The sequence below is a fragment of the Protopterus annectens genome, chromosome 6.part0 (genome assembly GCF_019279795.1).
Source record: "Protopterus annectens isolate FY-2018-M chromosome 6.part0, PAN1.0, whole genome shotgun sequence".
Classification (NCBI taxonomy): Eukaryota; Metazoa; Chordata; order Ceratodontiformes; family Protopteridae; genus Protopterus; species Protopterus annectens.
Genome location: NC_056737.1, coordinates 245334901 through 245348068, shown reverse-complemented (window position 1 = coordinate 245348068; position 13168 = coordinate 245334901).

Genomic DNA, 13168 nt, shown 5'->3' with positions numbered 1-13168 from the left:
CGGTATTTGTGGTAGGGAAAGGGGGTAATTTTGTTTCTTTAATGACATTTTCTAAAGTGTCTTTGACTCATTTCATTTTATATATATTTTTTTTATTTATGAATTTCACAACTTATAGAGTGGAAAATATAATATGAAGTACTAACCATATCTAAATCTACCATATCCTCCTCTTTCATTTGTTATTCATGGATTTTTATCTATTTATATAAAATATAATACACATGCATCTCTTACTATATTATACAGACAGACACACATGGTTAAGTCCTGATAAGGGGGTAGATAAGGCAGAGGAAGTACTGTTTTTTGTTGAAAGGAAAAACAAGTGTGTTTATGGGTGTGTCTGTCCGTCTGAAAAGGGCCAGCATTTCTCAAGCTTTGCCTGCTTTTCACTTTCAGCTATAGTACTTTACACCCTGCACTGAGGTAATAATCTCATGTGACCATCACCACTGAAGGAAATACCCATCACTTAGACCTATGTAATAACCTTTGGCAGTTCTTAAACATACCTTCTGGCTTGTGTAGCTTATGTTACCATTCAGCTATTCTCTGTAAAGAGTTGATAACATGTTAACCAGATGGTCAGACTACATAGATTTTTTTTTATTACTTAATAGATTTTTTTTATTAGCTGATTTAGTGGATCTCCTCTGCCTCCCCATTAAAGCATCGCTAATAGTCCTTGACTTTGAACTTTCAGTCAGTTAGTGTCTGCTTAATTGTGCCCTTCTGCTTAGAAATTCATAATCAGTAATGATACCAAAAAGTCAAAAAAGCGACATTTCTTTGTTTAGCATTTGAACAAATACTGGTACAGGAATGCATATAATACAGTAAGGCACTGCAATGAATCAACCTGTGTGTGTGTGTGGGGGGGGGATCAAAGATACTGAAATGATTATCCAGTTTTACAGGAATGTGCAAGCTAAATAAGAAATCAAAAATACAGCTATCAGAGTAAATTACACACACACACACACACACACAAAAATCATCCACACATGTACAACAATTAGAGGCCAGAAATATCACGTTGCTCAGATAAAACAATGCATTTTATTATAGCAAACTTAAAAAGCTGGCAGACATGCCAAAACCTGAACTGAAAATATAGTGACAGGTGAAATGTCAAACTGCTTTCGCAAAATTTAACAACTTCTATCACAATCACAATAGTATCACTATAAGAATGCATAACTATTCCCATCATACTAGGTTAGAAAAAGACAAACCAGAAAAACAGACAGACTAGCAATCAGTTCTGTGGTACCAATTATTTAAAAAAAAAGTCAAAGCACTAAGGTCTCTTTCTCTTTTCTCTCACTGGTGAATAGTCACAATTCTTTCCTCCAAAATAAAACAATTAACACTGAAGTTGTTTCTACCACCTCTCACTCTGGTGAATGATAACAGCACCACAGTCTAAACAAGGAAGGTGGTACAAAGTTATATTTGTTAGACCTCCTGTTGGTAATGGTTCCTTTGGTTCTGTACCTTTTGGACTTGGAGCTCAGAAATGAGAAGACCTTGTAAGGGGCATTTATAGACTATGAAATGATGAATCTTTGACGCAGAAAGCAAAGTCTTTGACTGCTAGGCATCTGGCACATATAGTATCTGTCAAACAAAAGTGTCTCCGGTAATACCTTGGTCAGGAATATAGCCATCATCACTGACTCGCCATTCCTTCACAGAATATATGGAGCAAACCACAGGAACCTCCACTGGCAGTTCTGCAATCAGGACAAACTTTACTTGTCTCAAAGCAGACTGCTCTGGCCTTGGTCCATCTTATTTCACAAGGCAAACCTATAAACTCTTCTGGACACTCAAACAACAACTTCTGCCCTGTTGTAAGTTAAACTGTCTTAGACAAGTACCTGCCACCAGCTGTATTTACTTATCTTGCCAATCAGGTAATTTCTTAAGAGGATCAACCTCAAATCCTTCTCCAACCATAACTCACTGCCCACCAACCAGATATTCTTCATACCCTTCCTTACGTAATGTGCCCTACAGTACTGACCTTGCCCATCAGCTGGGCGAATCCTGGTGGTACCAGCATGTCAAGTAATAAATACAGGTATTATTTATATGTATATGTATTTATCGATGTATTGTGTAGCCTATTATTCAGCCTTTCTTGGTTAGTTAGTAATTAAAAAATAATATAAGTATTAGAGTTTGTTATTCAGAGCAGTGCTGTAGTTAGCTTTAGTTACATTACCTTGGCATTATACATATATTCTTATGCTATCATCTGTTCAGATACCAGACAAAGCATTGCTTCTCTGCTTGTTTGGCATCATTGCTGAATATGAAGTCCTGAGCAGCTGGGAGCAATTAAACAGACTTTAAGTAACTAAAAGTTCAAAGTCAAGAACTATTAGAGATGCCTTCATGGGGTGGTGGAGGACACAGCCATGAAATCAAGTAATTAAAAAATAATCAATGAAGTCTAACCATCTGGTTAGCATCTTAACAGCTGTTTACATAGAGAAGAGTGAATGATGCTTCATGAATTTTTATCATGTGTGCCTCAGCAAGAATCCTGAAAGATGCAATACACTCCTAAGCTATCAAATGCCAAACTAATACAAAGTTGAGTTTGTGTTGACAAATGTCCCAAAACAGACTATTACAGCACAGCCATCTCCCGGTGTGTATTGTATTGTATGTATCCAAGACAACAAATCAAGTAAATAAAAAGTATTAATAATAAATATACCCCCTACCAACGATGATGAATTAGTATAAGTTAGAGGTGTTTGAAGCAAACATACGCATACCGTCATTAGCTGCTGCTGCTGCAGTGTGCAAACTCTTATACTTGACTGCTAAGTGGAAGAGAAACCAGTTAATGTTTTTGTTGAAGCTGCGATATGGTGAGTAGAAAAAAAGACTGGTCCAAAAAGAAAAACTGAAAATAGACTATTATTGATATTTCTGCAATCTTTTTTAATGAATTATTTTTGAAGGGCTCCCAAATGAATGTCAGTACTTGTAATGCTGAGTGCCAATGCACTGAAAAAAAACACAGAAGAGTGAAAATCCAATATTGCCTTTCTTATTTAATCTTGATTTTTATATATGTGCCAATTCAGAGATTACCATACGTCACAGAAAAGTGAATATTCCAAGAAACTGCCATCTTGGAGTTGATATATGCAAATCCATTTATTTGGCCAGTTTCCATATTTCAGGAACAGACATTTCAAATGGTAACCATTTTTGTTGCTCCTTTTCATAGTTCAACAATATCTAGAATTAAAGATGGCCTACAATAAAAACACTAGTCTCTGGGAGTTTAAACCACGAAAACAAAGTACTGTGTTAGTGTCTGCAGTGTTATAGTATCCCTCACTATCTTATGAGGCCAGGAAGAGAGTTTTTTGGGGGTCATTCTCCTGAAGAGGTATCACTGTTAGTTCCTCATTGGATGAGCCCATCACTAGAAATATGGACCCCCTTCTTGTTACCCCATCACAGTCAGAGATTGGGGTCTAGGTCTGGGAAAGGTTTGAACACTTGCTTTAGGTATCAGTTCTCTTGCAGCAGACAGTGGCTTCCCCCCACATATGTACCAACACTACTGGATAGGCTTGATTATAACTAGGGGTAGATCTTGTCCACTGATCGCAGGTCCTGTAAAACCTGAATAATGGAAGCAGTGACAGATATCAAAGATTGGAATCAATCTTCTTGCAGCTTTTGAGACTGTCAGACCAAGAATGAGACTCTTGCATTTGGGACATGCCTATGTCAGCAGTCCCACTCCCAAACATTTTGAATCCTTGTTTGAATGCAAGTTCCTGTATGTTACAAGGAACTTTTTTCCATTATTTTGCAGTGTAGTCCCCCAGAAGTTGTGTCATCTTATCAACTGGTAGTTTTTGCCTTGTTCAAGAAAGACACCAATGGCATGAAGAAACAGACTTGAGGAGGTATACCAGATGGGTTGTTTAGAAAATAATGGGAATTTGTTGAAGCATTCAGTCTGAGAACCACTACTAGTTGGGTGTGCTTCACATACTTGGGCGATTCTTGTCAATTATGTTTATGTAAGGCCTCAAAGTTATGATTCACATACTTGGGCGATTCTTGTCAGTTATGTTTATGTAAGGCCTCAAAGTTATGATTCACATACTTGGACGATTCTTGTCAGTTATGTTTATGTAAGGCCTCAAAGTTATAAGTAGGATGATTTTCTGGTGGTAGTACATGAGATAAACTTTATCTAGCATATAAAAGGATAAGTGATAGCTAGGCGAAGGTCAGTTAGCATATGAAAACCATACAGAAGACAGGACAATAAGGCACTATGAGCTATACCTGCTCTAGTATAATTGGTCATGCTAGTCTTCATCCTGCGTAGCACATCAAGCCTCAGATTAGGTGCTGACATGAGCTATTCAGAGGTAAAACTTGAGTTCATGGCACAAGATGATCCCCAAAACCATTCCTGATATAACATCCTGAATGGAAGAAGCTGCCAAGGAGGTAATAAGTAAATCTAGGCCAGGAGACAAGGATCATTTTTATTACATTTTCTCAAAAACAAGATTCATTTTGCTTTAAGGGCAAAGTGAGCCAGTCCTGAATAGAATTAAATCCATGCTGAAGTACTGAATGTACAGATGACATTGAAAAACCTAAACAGAGCAATGTTAAGTCAGCAGCATATTGTGTTAACAATGCAGCCCTGCAGTGATTTTTCATGTCCAAATATCTATCCTAACAGCTCATTAAGAATATCAAAAACCATGTCCTCACAGAAAATACTAGCTTTTTAAAATAACTGCACGTCAAGATATTGAAAGAAAATAATGCCCTCTAGCAGAAAAAAAAAACAAACCAAAAAAAAACCTGCCAACTAACAAAAGAGTAGCAGGACTTTAAAATGGAATTAGGAAAATCATTTATAGTTTTATGCAGAGGTGTAAGACCCTCTGCACCACACTATGTGGGGTATAAATTACATTTTTTGAGGTCCAGTGCTCCCCTTATTCATGCATGCAGCCTACTTCAGCTCCCACATCCATCACCAGCCCTACCAGGCATTCCAGTCCACCCCGGTCTGTACACATTTTACATGTTGGGACGGGCATAAATCCTAAGAGTGTCCTGGGGGATTATGCTGTCTACCTTTGGCAATTTTTTCCCTACTCTTATGACCTAACCTTGCTGGTCTCTCCTCTCTGCTGTTGCATGACTACATATGAGGGACTAGTGTGCAACCAGGATTTATTGGTCTCACGTCTCCAGTAGCTCAGCCATGTCCTCATACTGTTCTTCTTGTGGACCACACCAACCTGACAATCCACCCTTCATAAGACATCATAATGGGTAATAAAATAAAAATAGAAAAACTAGTAAAATAAGCAGACCTGAGCCAGGAAGAACATAAGCTTTAATGAGAATACTAAACTGACTAAGCGCTTTCACCCACAATTGGGCTTCATCAGAGTCAGTGAATAATACAGCAATTATCCCTTACATACTAATTAAAACCAATTAATCACTTGAGTACCACATTAAATTAGAAATTAACCCACAAGCAACCAAAATCATTCAACCCTAACCCCTAATACGTATCATACAACAGTACTGAATACATTTGTAAACTTGTAAGTAAATTAATGTCAAGCTTATTTAAAACTTAAACTTTTATGTGTTGAACTTATGTCATAGAAATGGGTAACCATGAATTATAGTTCAAAAATGTAATATATATTATACAAACTGCAATTTGTATTTTAATACACAAGCTGTAGAAATACTATCATTAATACCTGGTAGATTAGCTGCATCAAGGCGCAACTGCCATAAACATTCTCTGACTTCCAGTAAGGTTTTATGGTCCCCACCAAAATCCTTCTTGGGTAACCTATCTCTTACTGTGATTAAATAGGGCATTAGTAGTTTTTTTTTTGTTTTTGATGCCCCTATTAAGTTCCAAAATACGAAGTCTCAATTTCCTTGTAGTCATCCCAACATAAAACGCAGTACATGATAAGCATGTAGCCATGTAGACAGCCATGCTTGTATTACAATTACAATTACCTGGACATTTTAATGTTCTCTTGTAACTGTAAATCTGCACGTATGGTCAATCATTGATAAATTTACACACACTACAGATACCGCACTTAGTCATTCGTGAGGATCTCTGATCATAGTTCATAGAACTTTTCTCAAACAAATCTTTTAAGTTAGAACCTCTACTGTTAATAAACCTGGGAACTAAACCTAATGTGTCTTACGGTGTGTATAATATTCCTTATGTTTTCCCCTGTCGGATTAAACTCAATAACCATCCCCTGGTTATTATCCCCCGGCCTTGCCAGCTCACTCACTCCCTCCAGGAGGGAGAAAGGAAGAGGTGATTGCCCATTTGCCCAAGATAGGGGTAAATCTCCAGTGATGGGGATAGTGCTATAATCATGGGGTATATTGCTGCTAACTTTTGTATTGAGAGAAGCTAATTCATGTTATGTCTGGTGGTGACAGGGACATCACTAGCTCTGCTCAGTTAGGGCACACCAGAAAAATCCCCTAGCATGAAGGGACTACATTATGTGACACTGTTGACTGCTCCACTCCACTTCCTCTTCCAAATATTCCCTTATCAATGGATAGTACCAGGGTCTGCTGAAGAGTATGTAAATGGAGAAAAATAGATGAAGGGACCAGCCAATTTGGGGAAAATTCGATGGAGGGAGCAGCCATTTGGGGGAAAAATAGATGGGGGGAGCAAGTATTTTGGGATAATTAGACTGAGGGAGCTGCCATTTTTAAAAGTGGGGTGATAACATCTCTCATTGACAACAGATATAAGCTTAGCTTGAGCCGTGTGAAGAATGAGGAAACTGAAAGCAGAGGTGCAGATGTTTGTTACCATGGTGGAATTAGTAAGTGTTGGCATACATTTTATATTGTCATATGGGCATGGAATTTTTTACTTAGTTCTGTGGAAATCTAAAGGCAAAAGAGACTGGGTAGGTGAGGTCATCCAGATTATAACAGATGCTGTGCTTTTGAACAGAAGTAGTTCAGATGGTGTCTGTTGTTGCGTTTATGGGCCATGAAGTATTCTCTCACACTGTTAGTATCACAGTTTTGGGGAAATATCAGTGGTGGTAAAATAATTGCAAGGCTGAACCTGTACATCTGTCATGGACACATGTCCTGTGATAATACTTTGCAGCCCACCAAAGCAAGTGTCTCTTGCTGTTTAGTATCATAGTTTAGGTGCAAATCCTGGCTTTTCTAAAAAATGTAAAAGAGGCAGTGGTTTTAAGGAGGCATCATGGGTCAGAATGGAATAGTGAGGCTGAAGCTATACATCTGTCTTGGATACATGTCTCTGTATAAATAATTGTTGGAGACTAGACAGAAGATGGAAGAATCTGCTTGATGTATCAGGGGGAACTATTAAAGTAATACCACCCACAGAAGAGAGTGCTAAAAACCTTAAACCATCCCATTGCACAACTACTCCATTGGCACACACACACACACACACACACACACACACACACACACACACACACACACACATATATACATACATAGATATAGATATATAGATACAAAAAAAGTTTTTGCAGCACTGATGCCATGATATCAGTACTTCATTCTCTGGCAAGCTCTAGGGTAGACAGTCAGATAGGACTCAATGCTATCATAGATGTTGAGAACTGACAAAAAGCAGGACTACATATTTGTGCTGCAAAATCCAAAGGAACTAATTAGCACAGTGGAATCAGGTTTACCAAGTAGAAAGCTGAATGTAATAACATAAAAACTAGCTCTCTGGAGAAGTGGTAATATGCTTTCAGAATCTTGATCTGATAATATTAAGCTAAATTTAGCAGGCTAGTCACTGATGGTGTGTGTACTATAAGGCACTCTACTGCAGTATTGTCAGATGAAGATACAGACATCCAGTCAAGCATGGCTTTTCCTCTAGAGGTTTGCTTAGTCTTATAGGTAACATAACAACTTATTCTAATCCCCACCAAAATTTCTGAAATCCCCATGGATTAAAAGAGTATTTATATAAATGGTAAAATCCATCATGATCGACAAACTTATATTTAATGTTGGAGAACCAGTGTGTTGTAAATGTTATACCTAGATAAAGTCAATCTTTTTTTTCTGTTTATATGCACTAAAAGGTGGACAGATTCCTTATATGTTTGGTATGGTTGCTGAACTGTCAGGAGGATTTTCTGTTTTGTTTCTTTGTAGACATTAGCTGCATCTATCACGTCTAACCATAGTGAATCCTTGTGACATCATTTCACTGTCCTGTATCTCAGATATTATACAAGTTTCTCTGATAGCAGAGAACACCTGGGTATGCTTGAGCCTATGTGTACCTAGCATAATGCTCAACCTCTTAGCTCAAGAAATCTGAATTACTGGGGGGGGGCAAAGTCTCAAAAAATAGAGACAGATTTTAAATATTGTTCTTATAAAATTAGAAAGTTGGTAGAATAACCATGCATTTTCTTAAGGAAATGAAGTCTTAAACTCAAAAGTATGTCATTATTTAGTGACTAACCTCCAATGATTTGCGAGCGAACCACAACTTTTATGAGGGATGCATAAAAAAAATGAAAAAAAGAAGGTAAAAATGTGGACATTCTTTGAAAATCTTGACAATTGAGAAGCATGGTAGCTAGTTCTGTCATGTGAATATCTGTAGTAAAGGTGGGGCAAGAGGAGCAAATGACTTTACCATAACTTATTAGGGGGTACAATATTCGCTTTAGTCTACTCATTGATAAGGGCTTCCAATTTGTCCATGAAAGGAATAGCTGCAATAGCTCTTTCAGCAGCTGTGCTCACAATCATGTCTATTTAAATTGCATTTTGTAATTTTATATTTTTAATCTTATTTATGAACTAGTCAATGGCATTACTTGCTACAGTATAGCACAGCGCCTTCCTACATTTTCAGAAAGAGCCAGAAATGGTGACAAGGCATTACTTTTCCCCTTCATGTAGGGGAAAAACAACCTTGTTAGAGCTTTTCTTATTTCATCTCTTATTTTTTAATTTTTTTATTTTTAAAGCTCATTTCCTCCTAAAAAAGTGTTCAGGCATAAATCATTAAAGACAGCATCCAGGAAGACAATGACCAAACAAAGTTTATCAAAAATTCAACTAAAAAGTCAGAATTTTCATTAGCTTCTCCCTCAAAGAAGCAGGAGGCCTTATGGCCTGTCATACTCAGCAAAGCAAATTAAATTAAAATGGTATCACCAGTACAATATATCATCAAGCAAATGGAAGAGCTTGTATTTATTGTAATTGAATGCACAAGAAACATTTGCAGAAAGCCTTTGAGCTAGAATATTTGAACATTATAGCTAACTTAAGAGGTACTGTGGACAAACTGGAAGCCTTGTGGAAGGCTACAGATACTATTGCTAATTGACCTTCTTAATCAGAATAAATTTCTTTAAATAAAACTAGAAAAAATACTTTTGAGAACCATGCCATGCATAATAACAAATGAATAGGTGGTTTACCTTAACACACATAAAAGGAAAAGATGATAAACTTTTTCATAAATTGGTCTAAATGCATGTTTGTTGATGTTTTAATGTAGCACTGCAAAAGCCCTTAATTCTAGATAATAAACCAAGACAGCCAAGAAGCAGGGCCTTAATTATTGAGGTTAGATTCAGTAATTTCCTACCCTAGCAGGAAGCTTTTTGGCATGTCTGGAGGAAAAGTTGTACTGAATTTAAAAGGATTTGGTTCACTTGATCATGACTATTCTATCAATGTAATCCTGCAAGGAAAGAGTTTATACCTTTAATAAAATGGTTCAAACTGAATAACATTAACTTCTCTTAGATATAGGCTGAGAAGGTGAATCTGTTTGAAAGCCAAACATATTACTCGCATCTATAACAGAAGTAATTAATTTTTGATTCTGTGCAACCTGCCTTAAATTGGGTCTGTCAGAAGAAGCCAGCTATCAAAAGGGAAACCAGGAAAGGACATTGTTGAAAGTATGCAAGTTGCAACATGAGACTTATTTATTTGTTTACTGCAATGACTTTTCTGTCTGAGAAAACATTCCCATCTGGCTTCCTAATGTAATTTTCTGATAAATTATTCAGCTGCTACCCTGGAGAACCAGAGAAGAAATAATGCATGTGCCTGATACGACTCCATCAAACACTAAATGCTGATTGCATGATAGTATAAATCCAGATGAACCTTCTGTTTTGGTGCTTCTTGTATGATAGTAAATCCAGATAGACTTCCCATTCTGATTCCTCCTGCATGATAGTATAAATCTAGATCGACTTCCCATTTTAGTGCCTCTTGTATGGTAGTATAAATCCAGACTGACATTCCATTTTGGTGCCTCTTGCAAAATAGTGTAAAACTGGATGGACTTCCTGTTTTGGTGCCTCTGGCATGATAGTGTAAATCCAGATAGACTTCCTGTTCTGGTGCCTGTTGCATGACCATGTAAATCCAGATTGATTTCTCATTTTGGTACCTCTTGCATGATAGTGTAAATCCAGGCAGACTTCCTGTTGTGGTGTCTCTTGCATGATAATGTATATCTAGACAGGCTTCCTGTTTTGGTGGCTTTTGCATGATAGTGCAAATCTGGATAGACTTCCTGTTTTGGTGCCTCCTGCATGATAGTGTAAATCTAGATTGACTTCCCATTTTGATGCCTTTTTTTCTGATACTGTAAATCTAGATAGACTTCTTGTTTTGGTGCCTCTTGCAAGACAGTGTAAATCCAGATTGACTTCCCATTTTGGTGCCTCTTGTATGTAAAATCCAGAAAAAATACCATTTTGGTTCATCTTGCATGATAGTGTAAATCCAGATAGACTTCACATTTTAGTACCTCTTACATGATAATGTAAATCTGGATAGACTTCCTGCTTTGGTGCCTCTTAAAAGACAGTGTAAACCCAGATTGACTTCCTATTTTAGTACTTCTAGCATGACAGTGTAAATCCAGATAAACTTCCCATTTTGGTTTCTCTTGCATGATAGTGTAAATCTACATAAACTTCCCCTTTTGGTGTCTCTTGCATGATAGCGTAAATCTGGATAGACTTCCCATTTTAGTGCCTCTTGCATGATAATCCAAATAGACTTCTTAATTTGGTGCCCCTCAATTACCAGATTTTATTTGTGTCATTCATTACTTTTTACAGCTATTTGGAAATGACATTACTACAATTTGTTGTTTTTTTTTTTTTATAGGGCCCCATCCCCATAATGATCATTAAGACTTCCCCCACATACACTCAATGGAATTGTCCATTCCTCCCACAAATGAGAACCCACTAGCCTATGTATTCCTCTGGGAAGTGAGAGTCATATGCTGAAAATGATGCCATCATCCACTGGGAGGGTGGGTTATGTTTATGCTCCTAATCTCTGCACCCCCCCCCCCCATGGCTTGCATTCTGCAACGTGGCATATACTAGGAGACGCCTACTTGCTATCACATATGCTAAGTCTCTTCACTCAGGTGACCCATGTAAAAGTAAGACCCTAAACCATAATAGCGCTACTCTAATACAAGTCCTGATTTCCTTATATCTATGTGGCCTGCTTGGTAGATATGGGCATCCTGAGACAATGTAGCAATTGTCTCATGTATTCAGACAATCTTATAATCCTTTAAGAAACTAACACAGTATGCAAGAGATGTACATATGTAACTTCCCTGGAAGCAAAAACTCTCACAATCAAGGTTGTCCAAAACGCACATACTACATCCTCTCACCACACACAAAGACCTTCTTACACCAAGGCACTTAAACCTCTCCAAACCTCAAAGATCTCCTAAGTTATCAAACTGCAATATCTACTCTCAGCAATCACCAAAGCACACACCAAAAGCAACACCTAACACTACACATAAGCCTGCACCCAATGATACCCCAAGAGCAAAGCCCGTAAAGCAAGCAAGCACTAGAGCTTTTGTCATGGGGATTCTATAGTATGAAACACAGATATTCCTCTCACCAGGATGGACACAGAGAGGATAATGGCTAGTTGCCTATCTGGAGCCAGGATCCACAACATCACGCACACGGTCATGTCACTGCACCACAGGGACCAATATTATTTCATCATAATTCATGTGGTTATAAATGACCTGAGACATAATTGACTGAACTACATGAAAATAGACATTTTAAATATCTCTGAATATGTGTCACAGACAAGTATGTGCCCTGTATTGCACAGCATTCTACCTTCATTAAGGATGATGACACAGTATGAGCAGAGAATGATTGAGTTTAATAATTGGCTTAGGTTATGGTGTCACTCCAGGGGAATCCAATGTCTGTCAGCACAGGAGGACATTTTGAAAAGGCCACTTTAGTTGTCAAAAGATGGTTTGTGCCTGTCCCCCCTTGGCTTTCAGATACTGGCTAAAACTTTATCCATCCTCTTACATCCTTTTTTAGGCAATGTCAAAATGACAACACCACCAACATAACAAAAAAAAACTCAAAGCAACCTGCTCAGTGCTAGGAGTCTAAACAAGAAACTCGACACTTTTCAAGCTCTCCTCTCTCTAGAGAATGTAGACATCTGTGCTGTTACTGAGACTTGGTTTAAAGCCACAGAAAGTACTCCAGCAGTGGAAGGCTACAGTGCCACATAATTAGACCAACATCAGCACAAACTGGGGCTAGAGTTGGAGCTGTTTCAATCTATGTTAGCAGAAAACACAGCTCGGGGTTGGTTAAACAGGATGATGCCTTGGAGTTCATCAGTGACCAAGTCTCCATAGACAAGGCTCCATACCATGTACTGGCTAGCTACAGGTTGTCCTCTATGACCTCTAAAGCTCATAACTCTTACCTAGACCTTCTAGAGCCACTCACAATCCAACCAAATACCCTAGTGATGGGAGAATTCAACTACTTATCTATAGACTGAAAAATATATACTGCCTGTAACTCACAGGCAAGGCATTTCCTGGACTTCCTCAATGCAAACACTCTGGACCAGATGGTGCACACTCCAACAGGTGGATCAAACATATCGCACCTAATACTCACAAACATGAGAGAATGTTTCACACCCCCCCCCGTGTCATATCCTCATGGGTGAAGTCGGACCTCAAAATAAAATTCAGCCAAGA